Here is a 19471-nt window from a genome sequence, read left to right as displayed (position 1 = left end):
ACCCTGGGGAGTGCAAAGCCACAGTATCTCTAGTGGGTGGTTTGCCCACTGCTTGGTCCTGGGGAGTGCAAAGCCACAGTCTCTCAAGTGGGTGGTCTACCCACTGCTTGGTCCTGGGGAGTGCAAAGCCACAGTCTCCCTAGTGGGTGGTCAGCCCACTGCTTGGCCCTGGGGAGTGCAAAGCCACAGTCTCTCAAGTGGGGGGGTCTGCCCACTGCTTGGTCTGGGAAGTGTAAGGCTACAGTCTCAAGTGGATGGCTTCTCCACAGGTTCTGGAGGGGGCTTTATGCCCAGTGTGCTTCATCCTGGCAAGGAGGGGGTGAGTGGAGGCCTTCTTCCACTGGTTGTGGATGGGGCTTTGTGCCCAGTGTGTTTCATCCTGGCAAGGAGGGGGTGAGTGGATGCATTCTTCCACTGGTTCTGGAGGGGGCTTTGTACCCAGTGTGCTTCATCCCGGCAAGGAGGGGGTCAGTGGAGGCCTTCTTCCACTGGTTCTGGAGGGGGCTTTGTGCCCTGTGTTGCAGATCTTGTGGAGTGCAAGGTCACAGTTTCTCACCTGGGTGTCACACCTACAGTGTTTGCCGGGGCCAGGACGCACTACAGCCCATGGAGGCACGACTACACACTGCCCGCTGGCGGTGATGGCTGCTCAGTAGTGGCAGTGGCGGGGCTTGCGGCGGTGCTGCCAGTGGTGGGGGGAGGTACCAGCCCTTACCCTGCAGCCTCACACAGCTGCCCACTGGGGCTGCTGCTGCTGGCAGTGATGCTGGTGGTGGTGCAAGTGGCAGTGCTGGCAATGGTGCTGCAAGTGGTGGGGGGAGGCTCCAGCCCTTCTCTTCCAGCCTCAGATGGCTGGCCACCGGGGCTGCTGCTGCTGGCAGTGGTGCTGGTGGTAGTGCAGGTGGCGGTGCTGGTGGCAGTGCAGGTGGCGGTGCTGGCGACGGTGCTGCCGGTGGTGGGGGGAGGCTCCAGCCCATCCCCTGCAGCCTCGGACGGCTGAAGTGCCATAGCTGGTGTTGTTTGCTTAGATGATGCTCCAGCATCAGGCTCCATATCCATCCTGCCTGCGGGTTCTGTGCCTTTGTCATTGCCCTTGGCAGTTGGTGGTCTCTTCCTGCCCTTGGCAGCTGGTGTCCCCTTCTTGCCTTTGCCAGCTGGTGGTGCCTCCTTGCCTTTGCCAGCTGGTGGTGCCTCCTTGTTTTTGCCAGCTGGTGGTGCCTCCTTGCTTTTGCCAGCTGGTGGTGCCTCCTTGCCTTTGTCAGCTGGTGCTCCCTTTTTGGCTTTGCCAGCTGGTGCTCCCTTTTTTCCCCTGGCAGCTGGTGCAGGCACACTGGCTGTGTGGACGGGTGTCTCCTCTGAGCCTTTCATAACTGCAATGGCTGCAGAAACGACAGTGGGCGTGGACTGGGTGGCTGGGATGCTATCCTGGGTCCTGACCACCCTGGCCCGAAGTGAAGGATGGGGGTGAGGGGCAGGGAATAGGTCAAGGGTGGAGAGGAAAAGCTTTTTAGGGACACTGGGTCAGGAAGAGGGTGAAGGTTTGGGAGTGGAGGAAGAGGGAGTGGTGGTAAGAGGTGTCTGTTTGCTGTGTTTGGGTGCAGGTGCGTGGGCTTGATGCTGTCATGAGGTGGATGGCTGTTGGGTGTCTGAGTGCTTGCGTTTGTCTACTTTGGGAGGACGGGGCACAGACACAGTGGGAGAGGACACAGGGGACATGTGCATGGATGTGGGGGTGTTGACTGCCTGTGAGGGGTGTGTACTGATAGGCGTGATGGTGATGGGGGCACAGGATGAGGCTGTAGTGTATTCAGGTGTTAGTGGAGATGCTACTGGGAGGGAGGTGGACAATGAGGAGGAGGGGGACACAGTGGAGGCAGTGGATATTGGTGTGTCTACATCTGGATGGTGCTTGTGTGAGTGCCTGTGGGATGAAGTGTGGTCCTTGTGTTTACCAGAGCCACTTCTGTGTTAACTTGAGTGCATGCTGGTCTGATGGTATGCTTGGGATAGGCTGGGGTTGAGGGGAATGGAACTGGGTAGAGGAAGTTGGAGGGGAGAGGCTAGAGACAGGAACAATGGCTGCCAACAGGGAGGAGGCCAGAGCCTGGAATGAACTATGTTGGGTTGCCACGCCAGAATGAATGCCCTCCAGGAATGCATTTGTTTGTTGCAAATGCCCTGCCAGATCCTGGTTGGCATTCCCTATGGCTGACTGCCCAACAGAGATAGATCGCAAGAGGTCGATAGACTCCTCACTGATGGCAGCGGGGCTGACTGGAGCAGGGCCTGAGGTGCCTGGGGCGAAGGAGATGTCCACCCTCCTGGGTGAGAGGGCACGGGAAACATTCTGAGGGGCTGCAGGGAGGGCACTGCTGGTTTCGTGGGTGGTGGCTGTACGTGTAGTTGGGGTGGCCACAGAGCTGTCCACCACCACCAGGGAGCTTCCATTGGAGGAGGTGTTGCTGTCCGAACTGTCCCCTCCAGTCTCCGCCATGGTGCTCCCCTCGCCCTCCATCTCACTGTGTGGAAAGGTAGCCTCTTTTTAGCCTTATTACCCCCACTTTTGGCCTGTTTGTAAGTATATATCAGGGTGTTTGATATGTGTCACTGGGATCCTGCTAGCCAGGACCCTAGTACTCATAAGTTTGTGGCCTATATGTGTTCCCTGTGTGGTGCCTAGCTGTATCACTGAGGCTCTGCTAACCAGAACCTCAGTATTTATGCTCTCTCTGCTTTTAAAATTGTCACTGCAGGCTAGTGACTAATTTGACCAATTCTGATTGGCACACTGGAACACCCTTATAATTCCCTAGTATATGGTACAAAGGTACCCAGGGTATTGGGGTTCCAGGAGATCCATATGGGCTGCAGCATTTCTTTTGCCACCCATAGGGAGCTCAGACAATTCTTACAGTGGATTGCCACTGCAACCTGAGTGAAATAACGTCCACGTTATTTCACAGCCATTTTACACTGCACTTAAGTAACTTATAAGTCACCTAAATTTTAAACCCTCACTCAGTGAAGGTTAGGTGCAAAGTTACTAAGTGTGAGGGCACCCTGGCACTAGCCAAGGTGCCCCCACATTGTTCAGGGCAATTTCCCCGGACTTTGTGAGTGTGGGGATACCATTACACGTGTGCAATACATATAGGTCAATACCTATATGTTGCTTCACAATGGTAACTCTGACTATGGCCATGTAACATGAGATCATGGAATTGTCCCCCATGCCAAAAATGGTATTGGGGTGCCAATCCCATACATACCCTGGGTACTGCCTGTAGGAGGCTGTACTGGCTTGTAGTGAGTATCAAGGGGTACTTACACCTTGCACCAGACCCAGGTATCCCTTATTAGTGTAGAGGGGTGTTTAGCAGCTTAGGCTGATAGAAAAGGTAGCTTAGCAGAGCAGCTTAGGCTGAACTAGGAGACGAGTGAAGCTCCTACAGTACCACTAGTGTCATATGCACAATATCATAAGAAAACACAATACACAGATATACTAAAAATAAAGGTACTTTATTTTTATGACAATATGCCAAAACTATCTCAGTGAGTACCCTCAGTATAAGGATAGCAAATATACACAAGATATATGTACACAATACCAAAATATGCAGTAATAGCAATAGAAAACAGTGCAAACAATGTATAGTCACAATAGAATGCAATGGGGGCACATAGGGATAGGGGCAACACAAACCATATACTCTAGAAGTGGAATGCGAACCACGAATGGACCCCAAACCTATGTGACCTCGTAGAGGGTCGCTGGGACTGTAAGAAAACAGTGAGGGTTAGAACAATAGCCCACCCCAAGACCCTCAAAAGTGGGTGCAAAGTGCCACTAAGTTCCCCAAAGAGCACAGAAGTCGTGATAGGGGGATTCTGCAGGAAAGACCAACACCAGCAATGCAACAACAATGGATTTCCAGAAGAGAGTACCTGTAGAACAAGGGGACCAAGTCCAAAAGTCACGATCAAGTCGGGAGTGGGCAGATGCCCAGGAAATGCCAGCTGTGGATGCAAAGAAGCTGCCACTGGATGGTAGAAGCTGAGGATTCTGCACGAACGACAAGGGCTAGAAACTTCCCCTGTGGAGGATGGATGTCCCACGTCATAAAGAGTCGTGCAGAAGTATTTTCCCGCAGAAAGACTGCAAACAAGCCTTGCTAGCTGCAAGGGTCAAGGTTAGGGTTTTTGGATGCTGCTGTGGCCCAGGAGGGACCAGGATATCACCAATTGTGTGAGGGGACAGAGGGGGCGCCCACCAAGAGAAGAAGCCCACTCAGAAGCAAGCAGCACCCGCAGAAGTGCCGGAACAGGCACTACGAAGTGGAGTGAATCGGTGCTCACCCGAAGTTGCACAAGAGAGTCCCACGCCGCCGGAGGACAACTCAGGAGGTCGTGCAATGCAGGTTAGAGTGCTGGGGACCCAGGCTTGGCTGTGCATGAAGGAAATCCTCGGTGAGTGCACAGGAGCCAGAGTAGCTGCAAAACACGCTGTTCCAGCAATGCAGTCTGGCGTGGGGAGGCAAGGACTTACCTCCACCAAACTTGGACTGAAGAGTCACTGGACTGTGGGAGTCACATGGACAGAGTTGCTGAGTTCAAGGGACCTCGCTCGTCATGCTGAGAGGAGACCCAGAGGACCGGTGATGCAGTTCTTTGGTGCCTGCAGTTGCAGGGAGAAGATTCCGTCGACCCACAGGAGATTTCTTCGGAGCTTCTAGTGCAGAGAGGAGGCAGACTACCCCCACAGCATGCGCCACTAGGAAAACAGTCGAGAAGGCGGCAGGATCAGCGTTACAAGGTCGCAGTAGTCGTCTTTGCTACTTTGTTGCAGTTTTGCAGGCTTCCAGCGCGGTCAGCAGTCGATTCCTTGGCAAAAGGTGAAGAGAGAGATGCAGAGGAACTCTGATGAGCTCTTGCATTCGTTATCTAAGGAATTCCCCAAAGCAGAGACCCTAAATAGCCAGAAAAGGAGGTTTGGCTACCTAGGAGAGAGGATAGGCTAGCAACACCTGGAGGAGCCTATCAGAAGGAGTCTCTGACGTCACCTGCTGGCCCTGGCCACTCAGAGCAGTCCAGTGTGCCAGCAGCACCTATGTTTCCAAGATGGCAGAGGTCTGGAGAACACTGGAGGAGCTCTGGGCACCTCTCAGGGGAGGTGCAGGTCAGGGGACTGGTCACTCCCCTTTCCTTTGTCCAGTTTCGCGCCAGAGCAGGGCTGAGGGATCCCTGAACCGTTGTAGACTGGCTTATGCAGAGATGGGCACCATCTGTGCCCATCAAAGCATTTCCAGAGGCTGGGGGAGGCTACTCCTCCTCAGCCCTGACACCTTATTCCCAAGGGAGAGGGTGTAACACCCTCTCTCTGAGGAAGTCCTTTGTTCTGCCTTCCTGGGACAAGCCTGGCTGGACCCCAGGAGGGCAGAAACCTGTCTGAGGGGTTGGCAGCAGCTGCAGTGAAACCCCGGGAAAGGCAGTTTGGCAGTACCCGGGTCTGTGCTAGAGACCCGGGGAATCATGGGATTGTCTCCCCAATACCAGGATGGCATTGGTGGGGCAATTCCATGATCTTAGACATGTTACATGGCCATATTCGGAGTTACCATTGTGAAGCTATACATAGGTAGTGACCTATGTATAGTGCACGCGTGTAATGGTGTCCCCGTACTCACAAAGTCCGGGGAATTGGCCCTGAACAATGTGGGGGCACTTTGGCTAGTGCCAGGGTGCCCACACAATAAGTAACTTAGCACCCAACCTTTGCCAGGTAAAGGTTAGACATATAGGTGACTTATAAGTTACTTAAGTGCAGTGTAAAATGGCTGTGAAATAACGTGGACATTATTTCACTCAGGCTGCAGTGGCAGGCCTGTGTAAGAATTGTCAGAGCTCCCTATGGGTGGCAAAAGAAATGCTGCAGCCCACAGGGATCTCCTGGAACCCCAATACCCTGGGTACCTCAGTACCATATACAGGGGAATTATAAGGGTGTTCCAGTAGGCCAATGTAAATTGGTAAAATTGGTCACTAGCCTGTTAGTGACAATTTGGAAAGAAATGAGAGAGCATAACCACTGAGGTTCTGATTAGCAGAGCCTCAGTGAGACAGTTAGTCATAACACAGGTAACACATACAGGGCACACTTATGAGCACTGGGGCCCTGGCTGGCAGGGTCCCAGTGACACATACAACTAAAACAACATATATACAGTGAAATATGGGGTAACATGCCAGGCAAGATGGTACTTTCCTACACAACCCCCCCCCAAACGAAGGACAATAAGACTAGCCATGACCTGATGAGTCTTCATTGTCTAAGTGGAAATATCTGGAGAGTCCATCTGCATTGGAGTGGGTACTCCCAGGTCTATGTTCCACTGTATAATCCATTCCCTGTAGGGATATGGACCACCTCAATAATTTAGGGTTTTCACCTTTCATTTGTTTTAGCCAAAGTAGAGGTTTGTGGTCTGTCTGAACAATGAAGTGAGTGCCAAACAGGTATGGCCTCAACTTCTTCAGTGCCCAGACCACAGCAAAGGCCTCTCTCTCTATGGCAGACCAACGCTTTTCTCTAGGGGTCAACCTCCTGCTGATAAAAGCAACAGGTTGATCCTGGCCCTCAGAATTAAGTTGTGATAAGACTGCCCCTACCCCTAATTCAGATGCATCAGTTTGGACAATGAATTTTTTAGAGTAACAGGGGCGTTTCAGGACAGGTTCAGAGCACATGGCCTGCTTCAGCTCCTCAAAAGCTTGCTGACAGCTAGCTGTCCACAATACCTTTTTAGGCATTTTCTTAGATGTGAGGTCATTAAGAGGGGCTGCAATTGAGCCATAGTTCTTTATGAACCTCCTGTAATACCCAGTGAGGCCTAAGAAGGCTCTCACCTGGGTCTGAGTTGTAGGGGGAACCCAATCTATAATAGTTTGGATTTTCCTCTGAAGTGGTGCAATCTGTTCTCCACCTACCAGGTGTCCCAGATAAACCACTTTCCCCTGCTCTATCTGGCACTTTGAAGCCTTGATAGTGAGGCCTGCCTTCTGCAGGGCCTCCAAAACTTTCCATAGGTGAACCAGGTGATCATCCCAGCTGGAGCAAAAGACAGCTATATCATCTAGATATGCTGCACTAAAAGCTTCAAGCCCTTGCAGGACTGTATTCACCAACCTTTGAAAAGTAGCAGGTGCATTTTTCAATCCAAAAGGCATTACTGTGAATTGGTAATGGCCTCCAATGGTTGAAAATGCAGTTTTTGCTTTTGCATCTTCTGATAACTTGATCTGCCGATACCCTGCAGTCAAAACAAAAGTGCTTAGATACTTGGCAAATGCCAGTGTATTTATTAGCTCATCTGCCCTGGGTATAGGGTGAGCATCAGTTTTGGTTACCAGGTTGAGACCTCTATAGTCTACACAAAACCGCATTTCCTTCTTTCCATCCTTGGAATGAGGTTTTGGTACAAGTACCACAGGAGAGGCCCATGGACTTTCAGAGTGCTCAAACACTCCCAGTTCAAGCATTTTCTTTACTTCTTGCTTTATGCAGTCTCTGACATGGTCAAGCTGCCTATAGATCTTACTTTTGACAGGCAAGCTGTCTCCAGTATCTATAGTGTGCTCACTCCAAGAAGTGGTGCCTGGCACAGTAGAGAAGAGTTCAGAAAACTGACCCAGGAGATTTATGCAGTGGTCTTTCTGTTCAGCAGTAAGACAATCTGCCAAAACTACACCTTCCACTAGAGCATCTTGTTCTGTGAAAGAGAAGAGATCAGGGAGAGGGTCACTCTCTTCTTCCTGTCCCTCATCTGTTGCCATGAGCAGGGTGAGATCAGCCCTGTCATAGTAGGGTTTCAGGCGATTGACATGGAGCACCCTAAGGGGACTCCTGGCAGTGCCTAAGTGAACTAAGTAGGTGACTTCTCCCTTCTTTTCAACAATTCTGTGGGGTCCACTCCATTTATCTTGGAGTGCTCTTGGGGCCACATGCTCCAAGACCCACACTTTCTGCCCTGGTTGGTACTGAACCAAAACAGCCTTCTGGTCATGCCATTGCTTTTGGAGCTCTTGGCTGGCCTGAAGGTTTTTACTGGCCTTTTTCATGTACTCAGCCATCCTAGATCTGAGGCCAAGTACATAGTCCACTATGTCTTGCTTTGGAGCTTTTAAAGGTTGTTCCCAACCCTCCTTAACAAGTGTTAGAGGACCTCTCACAGGGTGTCCAAATAGGAGTTCAAAGGGGCTGAAGCCCACTCCTTTTTGGGGTACCTCCCTGTAAGCAAAAAGGAGGCAAGGTAACAGGATATCCCATCTCCTGCGGAGTTTTTCAGGGAGTCCCATAATCATGCCTTTGAGAGTTTTGTTAAATTTCTCCACCAGTCCATTTGTTTGTGGATGATAGGGTGTGGTGAACTTGTATGTCACACCACATTCCTTCCACATGGCCTTTAAGTAAGCAGACATGAAATTGCTTCCCCTGTCTGATACCACCTCTTTTGTGAAACCCACCCTGGAAAAGATTCCCAGGAGGGCCTTTGCCACTGCAGGAGCTGTAGTGGTCCTTAGAGGAATTGCTTCAGGATATCTGGTGGCATGGTCCACTACCACCAAGATAAACCTATTGCCTGAAGCAGTAGGAGGGTCAAGGGGGCCAACTATGTCAACCCCTACCATTTCAAAGGGAACCCCAACCACAGGCAGTGGGATAAGGGGTGCCTTTGGAGTGCCACCTGTCTTGCCACTGGCTTGACAGGTTTCACAGGACTTACAACATTCCTTTGTGTCCTCTGACATTCTAGGCCAATGAAACAAGGGGGCAAGCCTGTCCCAAGTTTTCATTTGCCCCAAATGTACAGCTAAGGGAATGTCGTGGGCTAGAGTTAGGAGGAACTTTCTGTACTCCTGAGGAATCACCAATCTCCTGGCAACTCCAGGTTTTGGATCCCTTGCTTCAGTGTACAAGAGGTTGTCCTCCCAGTAAACTCTGTGAGAGTCACTGACATCCCCATTTGCTTGTTTGACAGCTTGCTGCCTTAGACCCTCTAGTGTGGGACAGGTATGCTGTGCCACACTCAGCTCCTCCCTGGCAGGCCCCCCTTCACCCAAAAGCTCAGCAGTGTCTGCTTCCAGCTCCTCTGGTGTAGGTTCTGCACAGGGTGGAAATTCTTCTTCCTCAGAAGTCGAATCCACTGTAGAGGGAGGGATAGTAGGTAGTGATTTACCTTTACTAACCCTAGCTTTAGGGAGCACTTGGTCCATTCTTCCAGGATCCAAGTCACCCTGTCCTTTTTGCTTTTTGGCCTGAGCCACGGTTAAAGCAAAAATATGCCCTGGAATGCCCAGCATTGCTGCATGAGCCTCCAACTCCACATCTGACCAAGCTGATGTCTCTAAATCATTTCCTAGTAGACAGTCTACAGGTACATCTGAGGCAACCAGAACTTTCTTTGGACCAGTAACCCCCCCCCCCAGTTGAGATTTACAACAGCCATGGGGTGGCTAAGTGTGTTGTTATGAGCATCGGTTACTTGGTACTCGTGACCAAGTAGGTGTTGTTCAGGGTGGACCATTTTCTCTATTACCATGGTAACACTGGCACCTGTGTCCCTGTAGGCCTGAACCTCAACACCATTTATTAGAGGTAGTTGCTTGTACTTATCCATGTTAAGGTGACAAGCAACCAAGGTGGCTGAATCAATAGCCCCCTCAGAGACTAACACAGCCTCTGTGGTCTCCCTAACAAGACCAACCCCAACTAAATTACCAAAAGTGAGCCCAGCTACCCCCTTGGATTGGCTATTAGTAGGTTTGCTCCCACCACCACTGCTATTACTAGGGGCACTAGGTGTAGCATCAGGGGTTGTAGTGGTAGGAGGCTTGATGCTTTTCTTTGGACAACTGGCATCTGTTGTCCAATGGCCTTTTATTTTACATAAATAGCACCATGGTTTCTTTTCTTTGTTTTGATTTGAAGAGGATTTGGGACCACCACCCCCACCCGAGTGTTTTTGTGGGCCTGATGAAGACTCATTTTTAGATTTGTCCTCACCCTTGTCAGAAGACTTACCATCCTTCTTCTTGCCATCTTTGTCACCCCCTGTATGAACTTTTCTGTTCACCCTTGTTCTGACCCATTTGTCTGCCTTCTTTCCCAATTCTTGGGGAGAGGTCAGATCAGAGTCTACCAGGTACTGGTGTAACAAATCAGACACACAATTATTAAGAATATGCTCTCTCATGATTAAGTTATACAGGCTTTCATAGTCAGCAACTTTACTGCCATGTAACCACCCCTCCAAGGTCTTCACTGAATGGTCAACAAAGTCTACCCAGTCTTATGAAGACTCCTTTTTGGTTTCTCTGAACTTCATCCTGTACTGCTCAGTGGTTAAGCCATAACCATCTAGGAGTGCATTCTTAAGAACTGTAAAATTATTGGCATCACTTTCTTTAACAGTAAGGAGCCTATCCCTACCCTTTCCACTGAAAGATAGCCATAAGATAGCAGCCCACTGCCTTTGAGGGACCTCCTGTACAACACAGGCCCTCTCAAGTGCAGCAAACCACTTGTTAATGTCATCCCCCTCCTTGTAAGGGGGAACTATCTTGTGCAGATTCTTAGAATCATGCTCTTTTGCAGGATGACTATTTGGAATACTGCTGCTGCCACCATGGGTTTCAAAACCCAATTTCTGTCTTTCTCTTTCTATTTCCAAGGACTGCCTATCTAAATCCAGCTGTTGCTTCTTGAGCTTCAGTCTGGATTGTTCCACTCTCAATCTATTGAGCTCCCTTTCTAACACTCTGTCATCAGGGTGGGTGGGTTGGGCATGTCTTGAAACAGAAGAATGGTGAGAATGAACAGAGGGAGATCTGGCCCTAACAGATGGCACACTAACATTCTGGCCTACAGAAGTGACACTTCTACTGTGATGAGAAGCAACACTATTACTGTGATGTGAAGCAACACTTTTACTGTGATGTGAATTCACATCTGTACCAGCTATGCTAGGTGGCCTGCCAAGGGGCAGGTTGGAAAGATTCCCTCCCAAATCTTTTGCTAGGGGTGCCCCAGAATCAGAGTGGGAACCATCAGCTAATTTCTCACCAGAAGTGCCAACAAAAGTCTTATCTTGTTCAACTAGCATGTTAACTAATAGTTCTCTAGAGGGATTCTTCCCTACCCCTAAACCTCTTTCTACACAGAGACTCCTTGCTGCCTTCCAGCTAAGGTGGTCATAAGCAGTCTTGGACCGATCCGGAGTGTGACCTGTACTAGACATAATAGAAAAGGTTTAAGGGACAGAAAAAGAAAGAAAAAGTTTTCAGAACTTTTTAAAGGACAGAAAAAAACTTTTAAAACTTTTTAAGAACTTTTTGAAAGTTTAGAGGTACTTTTCAGCACTTAGTAAAGAAGTGAGAGAAGAAAAGCAAAACTTGTTGGTTAGGTGTACATACACTGAACTTGTTTTGTATATTTTTCTTTTATGAAAAGTACAATGACAAAAAAGTGGTAAGTAGTTGCAAAGTACTTATCCCACCGCTGCACAACCAATGTAGGAGGCTGGACTGGCTTGTAGTGAGTACCAAGGGGTACTTACACCTTGCACCAGGCCCAGGTATCCCTTATTAGTGTAGAGGGGTGTCTAGCAGCTTAGGCTGATGGAAAAGGTAGCTTAGCAGAGCAGCTTAAGCTGAACTAGGAGACGAGTGAAGCTCCTACACTACCACTAGTGTCATATGCACAATGTCATAAGAAAACACAATACACAGATATACTAAAAATAAAGGTACTTTATTTTTATGACAATATGCCAAAAGTATCTCAGTGAGTACCCTCAGTATGAGGATAGCAAATATACACAAGATATATGTACACAATACCAAAATATGCAGTAATAGCAATAGAAAACAGTGCAAACAATGTATAGTTACAATAGAATGCAATGGGGGCACATAGGGATAGGGGCAACACAAACCATATACTCTAGAAGTGGAATGCGAACCACGAATGGACCCCAAACCTATTTGACCTCGTAGAGGGTCGCTGGGACTGTAAGAAAACAGTGAGGGTTAGAAAAATAGCCCACCCCAAGACCCTGAAAAGTGGGTGCAAAGTGCACCTAAGTTCCCCAAAGAGCATGGAAGTCGTGATAGGGGGATTCTGCAGGAAAAAACAACACCAGCAATGCAACAACAATGGATTTCCAGACGAGAGTACCTGTGGAACAAGGGGACCAAGTCCAAAAGTCACGATCAAGTCGGGAGTGGGCAGATGCCCAGGAAATGCCAGCTGTGGATGCAAAGAAGCTGCCACCGGATGGTAGAAGCTGAGGATTCTGCATGAACGACAAGGGCTAGAAACGTACCCTTTGGAGGATGGATGTCCCACGTCGTGAAGAGTCGTGCAGAAGTGTTTTCCCGCAGATAGACCGCAAACAAGCCTTGCTAGCTGCAAGGGTCACGGTTCGGGTTTTTGGATGCTGCTGTGGCCCAGGAGGGACCAGGATGTCGCCAATTGCGTGAGGGGACAGAAGGGGGGTGCCCAGCAAGAGAAGAAGCCCACTCAGAAGCAAGCAGCACCTGCAGAAGTGCCAGAACAGGCAGTACAAAGTGGAGTGAATCAGTGCTCACCCGAAGTTGCACAAGAGAGTCCCACGCCGCCGGAGGACAACTCAGGAGGTCTTGCAATGCAGGTTAGAGTACCTGGGACCCAGGCTTCGCTATGCATGAAGGAAATCCTCGGTGAGTGCACAGGAGCCGGAGTAGCTGCAAAACACGCGGTTCACAGCAATGCAGTCTGGCGTGGGGAGGCAAGGACTTACCTCCACCAAACTTGGACTGAAGAGTCACTGGACTGTGAGAGTCACTTGGACAGAGTTGCTGAGTTCAAGGGACCTCGCTTGTCATGCTGAGAGGAGACCCAGAGTTCTTTGGTGCCTGCGGTTGCAGGGGGAAGATTCCGTCGACCCACGGGATATTTCTTCAGAGCTTCTAGTGCAGAGAGGAGACAGACTACCCCCACAGCATGCACCACCAGGAAAACAGTTGAGAAGGCAGCAGGATCAGCGTTACAAGGTTGCAGTAGTCGTCTTTGCTACTTTGTTGCAGTTTTGCAGGCTTCCAGCGCGGTCAGCAGTCGATTCCTTGGCAGAAGGTGAAGAGAGAGATGCAGAGGAACTCTGATAAGCTCTTGCATTCGTTATCTAAGGAATTCCCCAAAGCAGAGACCCTAAATAGCCAGAAAAGGAGGTTTGGCTACCTAGGAGAGAGGACAGGATAGCAACACCTGAAGGAGCCTATCAGAAGGAGTCTCTGACGTCACCTGCTGGCCCTGGCCACTCAGAGCAGTCCAGTGTGCCAGCAGCACCTCTGTTTCCAAGATGGCAGAGGTATGGAGCACACTGGAGGAGCTCTGGGCACCTCCCAGGGGAGGTGCAGGTCAGGGGAGTGGTCACTCCCCTTTCCTTTGTCCAGTTTCGCGCCAGAGCAGGGCTGAGGGATCCCTGAACCGGTGTAGACTGGCTTATGCAGAGATGGGCACCATCTGTGCCCATCAAAGCATTTCCAGAGGCTGGGGCAGGCTACTCCTCCCCAGCCCTGAGACCTTATTCCAAAGGGAGAGGGTGTAACACCCTCTCTCTGAGGAAGTCCTTTGTTCTGCCTTCCTGGGCCAAGCCTGGCTGGACCCCAGGAGGGCAGAAACCTGTCTGAGGCGTTGGCAGCAGCAGCAGCTGCAGTGAAACCCCGGGAAAGGCAGTTTGGCAGTACCCAGGTCTGTGCTAGAGACCCGGGGAATCATGGGATTGTCTCCCCAATACCAGGATGGCATTGGTGGGGCAATTCCATGATCTTAGACATGATACATGGCCATATTCGGAGTTACCATTGTGAAGCTATACATAAGTAGTGACCTATGTATAGTGCACGCGTGTAATGGTGTCCCCGTACTCACAAAGTCCGGGGAATTGGCCCTGAACAATGTGGGGGCACCTTGGCTAGTGCCAGGGTGCCCACACACTAAGTAACTTAGCACCCAACCTTTACCAGGTAAAGGTTAGACATATAGGTGACTTATAAGTTACTTAAGTGCAGTGTAAAATGGCTGTGAAATAACGTGGACGTTATTTCACTCAGGCTGCAGTGGCAGGCCTGTGTAAGAATTGTCAGAGCTCCCTATGGGTGGCAAAAGAAATGCTGCAGCCCATAGGGATCTCCTGGAAACCCAATACCCTGGGTACCTCAGTACCATATACTGGGGAATTATAAGGGTGTTCCAGTATGCCAATGTAAATTGGTAAAATTGGTCACTAGCCTGTTAGTGACAATTTGGAAAGAAATGAGAGAGCATAACCACTGAGGTTATGATTAGCAGAGCCTCAGTGAGACCGTTAGTCATAACACAGGTAATACATACAGGGCACACTTATGAGCACTGGGGCCCTGGCTGGCAGGGTCCCAGTGACACATACAACTAAAACAACATATATACAGTGAAATATGGGGGTAACATGCCAGGCAAGATGGTACTTTCCTACACTGCCAAACTAGCTCTCTGGGGTTTTCACTGCAGCTACCGCTGCTGCCAACCCACAAACAGGCTTCTGCCTTCCTGGGGTCTGGGCAGCAGACCAGGAAGACAGAACAAAGGATTTCCTCTGAGAGAGAGTGTTACACCATCTCCCTTTGGAAATAGATGTTCAGGGCCTGAGGGGAGTTGCCTCTCCTGGCCTCTGGGAATGCTTTGAAGGGCACAGATGGTGCCCTCCTTGCATAAACCAGTCTACACTGGTTCAGGGATCCCCCAGCCCCTGCTCTGGTGCAAAACTGGACAAAGGAAAGGGGAGTGACCACTCCCCTGTCCATCGCCTCCCCAGGGGTGGTGCCCAGAGATCCTCCAGTGTGTCCCAAACCTCTGCCATCTTGAATGCAGAGGTGTGAGGGTACAATGAAGGCCTCTGAGTGGCCAGGGCCAGCAGGTGATGTCAGAGACCCCTCCTGGTAGCTGCTTACCTGGTTAGGTGCCCAATCCTCCTCTGAGTGCTATTTAGGGTCTCTCCTGTGGGTTTCTCTTCAGATAACGAATGCATGAGCTCACCAGAGTTCCTCTGCATCTTTCTCTTTGACTTCTGCCAAGGATCGACCGCTGACTGCTCCAGGACTTCTGCAAAACCGCAACAAAGCAGCAAGATGACTACCAGCAACATTGAAGCGCCTAATCCTGCCGGCTTTCTCAACTGTTTCCTGGTGGTGCATGCTCTGAGGGCTGTCTGCCTTCACTCTGCATTGGAAGCCAAGAAGAAATCTCCTGTGGGTCGACGGAATTTTCCCCCTGCTAACACAGGCACCAAACTTGTGCTTCACCGGTCCTCTGGGCCCCCTCTCATCTCGACGAGCGTGGTCCCTGGAGCACAGGAGTTGGATCCAAGTGACCCCGACAGTCCAGTGGTCCTTCTGTCCAAATTTGGTGGAGGTAAGTCGTTGCCTCCCCAAGCCAGACAGAAATCCTGTGTACTGCGGGAACTGCTGCTGCTAGGGCTTCTGTGCACTTTTGCAAGGAATCCTTCATGCACAGCCTAGCCCAGGTCCCCAGCACTCCATCCTGCATTGCTCAACTTGCTGAGTTGACCAGCGGCTTCGTGGGACCCTCTTTAGTAGTGTTGAGACAACTGCCATGTTCAGATTTCTTGAACGCCTGTTCAAGTGCTTCTGCGGGTGCTGCCTGATTCTGCATGGGCTCTGTGTGTTGCTTAGTGCCCCCTCTGTCTCCTCCTCCAAGGGGGCGACCTCCTAGTCCTTCCTGGGCCTGGGCCAGCATCCATTTTCTCCAACTGCAACCTGTGCAGTTAGCAAGGCTTGTTTGCGGTCTTTCTGAGTTGAAACAACTCTGCATCCTCCAGCACACCGTGTGACATCTTTTGTGCAAAGGAGAAGTTCCTGGCATCTTCCGTTGTCACTTTCGTGACTCTTGGACTTGGTCCCCTTCCTTTGCAGGTACTCATGTCCAGGAATCCATCCATCTTCAGTGATTTGCAGTCAGTCTTTGCAGAATCTCCTATCACGACTTTAGTGTGTTTCTGGGGAAATAGGGTAACTTTACTTCTACTTTTCAGGGTCTTGGGGTGGGGTATCTTGGACACCCTTAGTGTTTTCTTACACTCCCAGCGACCCTCTACACACTACACTAGGCCTGGGGTCCCTAAGTGGTTCACATTCCACTTTCTTAGTATTTGGTTAGTGTTTGTGTTGCTCCTGTTAATACAGCTCGACGAGTTTAGAATTTTTGGATGTAGAACTATATATAGCAAATGGACATGTTGAGAGTAGACTGTTTAGAAAATCTACTGCCTATAATGCAGTATTACACGCGGCGAGTGCACATCCTAAACATCAAATTGAGTCAATTCCTTATGGAGAAATGATTAGGGCATGTAGGAACTGCAGTAATGACAGGGAATTTGTGAACTGTATTGAGGAAATGGGTAAGCGTTTTAGAAATAGAGGTTATAGTGACAATACTATTACCAAAGCACAGAATAGAATAAAACATGTTCCAAGACAAGTAACGCTAACACCAAAGATCACTAAGACACTGGTGCAAAAGGATAAGAAAGTAAGACTGGTCACAGACTTTACAGGTAGCACAGGGATTTTGAAAAAATATATTACTAAACATTGGCATATTCTCCTTTGTGATGAATTATTGACTGAATTTGTAACAGGTAAACCTATCTTCACATTTCGGAGGGGGGGAACGCTGAAAGAGATTCTTAGCCCACGTTTTCCTAGAATTATCCCCAAGGTCAATTGGTTGCAAGCACAGAGGTTAGGATTTTATAAATTTGGGGAATATGGACTATACAAATGGCCTGCCCTGGGCAGAAAGAATTTTCTAATGTATTGGGTGAAACGTTTCCCATATGATCCAGTATGAATTGTAATACTTCTTTAGTAGTGTATGTTCTAGTATGTAAATGTAAGAAATATGTCAGAGCACAATCCGACCCCTCAAAGTAAGAATTGGAGAACATGCCAGAGCACTGGCTCAGCAAGATATGAGATACCCTGTGGTAGCGCATATGACCAACTGTCAATCTCAGAATACAAGATTGGGATTTACTTTTTTTTAGTTGCAAACAGGTATCTAAAGATATGAGAGGTGGGAATAGGAAATTAACATTACGTAGAAGGGAAGCATTGTGGATAATGCAATTAAGGGCAGTAGAAAATGGATCGAACACAGACAGGGAATTGGAATACTTTCTGGGTGATTGAATGTACTAATTTATAGGATGGAGGAGTGAACTTTTATAAGCAACAATGTTAAAAATATGGCATTCTACTGTGGGGAGATTTGCCTGGGACACAGCTTATGTGACAATGTTTTTTTTTGCATGATTTGTCATGAAGTAATTATATGTTGTAAATTAGTTTGACACTATTGGTCGGAATGGACTGTTTCTACTTTGTTGGATATAACTTGAAACTTTGTATATATTGATGTTATGTAATAGGTTCTAATACTTTCCTTTCTTTTCTTTGTAATATTTTTCTTATCTTCGAGTATTCATCCTGATATATTTTATTATTTTACTTTGTATCATCTCTATGTTAATTGCACCCTAACAAATTTTCTTAGCTCTAAATAATAACAGTTTGTTGTCACAGTACCAATGGGTGGGCGGCACTATAGTATTATATCATTTGAGTTGAATAATTGATTGATTAGACTTACTGAAGTCGTATTGGGGGGTTCATGGGTTATAGTTACTGAAGGGACATGTGTGCAGTCTTCTAGTTGTTAGGAGGAAGAAAGTGTTTTTTTTTATTTTATTTTTTATATATTTATAAATAGGAGATCCTTTATTCTATATTTTATCAGTATTGGAGGAGTATAGTGAATAGGCATTGTAACTGTTTTAGTCCATTGTTTAGCTCTAGTATATTATTAGGAGATTGGTCCTTCTACTGTTTCTATGGAGGCGGAGTCTTCAATAATGGAGGAAGGCAACGCCGATTACGGCGGTTACATGGGTGTCTGACAACGGCAAGAGGGAGGATACCTGTGTATGACCGGCGTTTTCATTTTTGCATTAAGTTTTGAGGTAGGTAGTAAAGAAATGCCGTAAATGGTTCTGGACTTGGTTAGCTCAGAGCATATGTCTGAGGCGAAATGGTAGTTTGAGGCATATTGGGAATATTTTATAAACTCAGGATACAGCGGCTATTTGTGTTTTATTTAATAACGTGAGAGGCACGATACAAGGGAGGAATTGGTACTTCAAGGCCGTGTTGTTGGAGAATGAAATGCAGGTTAATATTATTCGGGGACGGCATCGTACTAGTCATGACCGTACTTGTATTGCCTAGTGTTGATATTGACTAAGGAGGTGTGGATATGAATACTATACGTTGAAACGATATACCATTTGAACTGTGACAACATGGACACATTTTTTAATAATTCACAAATTATAATTTTTTGGTTACAGAACAATTCTTGGTGATGGATGAATGAGCAGATTGAAAATGATAGTCATAGACTAAACTAATGGTGACAGTGGAAGAGTTATTACTTAGTAGTAACTCCATTTAGACGGTGCTGTGGAATGTCTTTGAGGAAACCGTAGACTGGATTTTTTTTACCGGGGTTATTTAAATTACATAGGATGCATTGATTTACCTATTTAGATTAGGACAACGAATGAGGAGTAATTCGACATAAGGGTTAACATTAATTCCCCTTCTCTATATGTGGCTTCCTATTTTATAGACACGTCAAATGCTTGTATAGTATCTTTTCTCTCTAAGTTACAACACGGTGATCTTCAGTGCATGTAGTAGGATAGACACAGATTGGGTGCATGGCAATTAAGAATGGTTTATTCACAGAGCTATCAGAGTCATGTTCTACTAATCTACTCAAGCTACTCTTTTTGGAGATGGACTTTCATGGTGACACCAAGACTCTATGTGTTAGTTAACCCCTTCGCTGCCAGGCCTTTTCCCCCTCCTGTGCCGAGCCTTTTTTTGGCTATTTGGAGCAGTTCGCACTTAGGCCCTCATAACTTTTTGTTCAAGTAAGCTACCCACGCCAAATTTGCGTCCTTTTTTTCCAACATCCTAGGGATTCTAGAGGTACCCAGACTTTGTGGGTTCCCCAGAAGGAGGCCAAGAAATTAGCCAAAAAACAGTGAAAATTTCATTTTTTTTAAAAAAATTTGAAAAATGGGCTGCAGAAGAAGGCTTGTGGTTTTTTCCCTGAAAAGGGCATCAACAAAGGGTTTGCGGTGATAAAATCACCAGCTTCCCAGCTTTCAGGAACAGGCAGACTTGAATCAGAAAACCCAATTTTTCAACCCAATTTTGGTATTTTACTGGGACATACCCCATTTATACGATTTTTTGTGCTTTCAGCCTCCTTCCAGTCAGTGACAGAAATGGGCATGAAACCAAC

This window comes from Pleurodeles waltl, chromosome 9 (assembly GCF_031143425.1).
Source record: "Pleurodeles waltl isolate 20211129_DDA chromosome 9, aPleWal1.hap1.20221129, whole genome shotgun sequence".
Taxonomy (NCBI): Eukaryota; Metazoa; Chordata; class Amphibia; order Caudata; family Salamandridae; genus Pleurodeles; species Pleurodeles waltl.
The sequence above is the reverse complement of the archived record's forward strand: the minus strand, read 5'-3'. Positions refer to the sequence as shown.